We start from the raw sequence: 1,847 nt of genomic DNA on the forward strand, positions 1-1,847 counted from the left end.
AAGCTCCCTCTGAATGGTTTACTGCACTTTAACTTTTACATGCATACATATCAACCTATCAGTGTCTCCTGTGGTATATTTGGAATCTGGGTCATTTACACATTTACTTTGTAGGAACAGTTCTATTAGTAGATTTCTGGGTTTGTAATCATCCTTTAAACTTCCTACTCAGCCCTGTGGGCATGTTTATTCAGGAATGTCTTATTTCCTACAACCCAATGTACAAATCAAAGTTCACCCAAGACAACTGTTCTGTTAAACTTCAATGAATACTCAACAGTTGGCCCGGTGTTAATGAGCTCCTTTCCCCAGAAAGGTTAGGTTAGGTTAGGTTAGTCAGTGACGAAGATGTGCTGTTGCGAGTCAGTCATTGGGAAAAGTGCACCATCATCATCATCTTCATTGTAATGATTTATTTTTGTAATGACATTTTTTTTTCAAACATGTATTGTTGGGGTATTTTGTCCACTTTAGTCCCCATCTGTGCCATGCTATAACATGTTTTCAGAAACACATTTTTGTATTGTTTAGCTATCATTTGAGAAACGTTGTGTCGCGGGAGGCCTTTACTCAGCTGTTTTCAGCAGCAGCTGCGTCCCAGCAGAGATTACCATGTCACTGAAATCATAAAACACTCTAATTGATGGGTTATCGGCTTCAGCCATCACAACACTGGTATGTCCTGTGATTTAGAGTTTCTGTAGCAGCGCTGGCCACTGTAACCGACTAATATGACGGGGCAATAAAGAATAGAGGAATCACTTTTTTCATGTGTACTACTTCCATCAGATTTGTTGATTTGCAGTTGTTTCTAATCAGATTTAAGTTTCATGGTGTGTTTCGTTGAGTTATTTTTTCTTCTTCTGATTTTTTTCGTTGCACTTTAACTTTGCAAGCCTATAATTGTTCACTTTGCATAGAAATGATCCTTTAAACAAACTAGTACAGAGTCCAGTCTGTGTTCATCTGGGTCTTATAAATCCAACTTGCCTTTTTCAGATAAAAGACACAGGAGATAAATAATGAGTATGTGTAGCTTTGAGGTTTAACACATAAAGAAGAAGAACATATTCCAAAAAGTGGTCAAGAACACAAGAACTACCTCCCATTTGTGTTTAACACTCCTGCCAACAAAATGTTCACTTTAACAAGGGTTTCTTTCAAGTATAGAAACACAGACACCTGATTAACTGCTGAACATGACAGAACTCACACTGTGGACCTTACAGGAACCAAAAAATACAATTTAATTCAGCGCCAACCCTGAACAGCGCTTTGATGTAAACCATTTCAGTGTTCTGTGTCTTTAATCATTTAATATAAAAGCACCCCACCGCTGCTTAGAAATGACCTGAAAGCTTCCCTATTTTGCCTTTCATGCTTAGTTTAAATTGTTTCTATCCAGTCATGTTACAAGTTCATGGAGGCGTGGTTTCCAGTAACAGAAAGCACACAGATGACTCCTCAAAATGTGATCGTTTTTATCCACCAATTTCCATCATCCTATAAAATCTTCAATATGAACTTTTTTTTCTTTTATCAATCTACTGCAGCAGACTAACAATAGGAATATAATAACTGAACATTTATGTTGGCCAAAAGTACAAACAGAAAGATGTAATTTTATGACACATATCATGACTTTTAAAAACCCTTAGGGTCAGTCCACATGCTGAGTCTTCATAAACAATGCCAATACAAAAGCCAGGACCATTGTCCCTTTGTCCCTTTCAATTGTGAAACACAACAATAAAGATACAGCAGGATGTAAGCTGGTAGTTTTACCCATAAGCATGATTTACAGGGGGGGCAATAATCAAAACTGAACAGTGCAACACCCCCCCCCC

The 1,847-nt window shown here is 37.7% G+C and overlaps 1 protein-coding gene across 1 annotated transcript in view; it reads right to left on the bottom strand.

The window, feature by feature from the left end:
* Positions 1–1,847, bottom strand: part of slc26a1 (solute carrier family 26 member 1) — an 11,409-nt gene that overhangs the window by 7,063 nt on the left and 2,499 nt on the right.

The sequence above is a fragment of the Etheostoma spectabile genome, chromosome 16, assembly GCF_008692095.1.
Source record: "Etheostoma spectabile isolate EspeVRDwgs_2016 chromosome 16, UIUC_Espe_1.0, whole genome shotgun sequence".
Taxonomy (NCBI): Eukaryota; Metazoa; Chordata; class Actinopteri; order Perciformes; family Percidae; genus Etheostoma; species Etheostoma spectabile.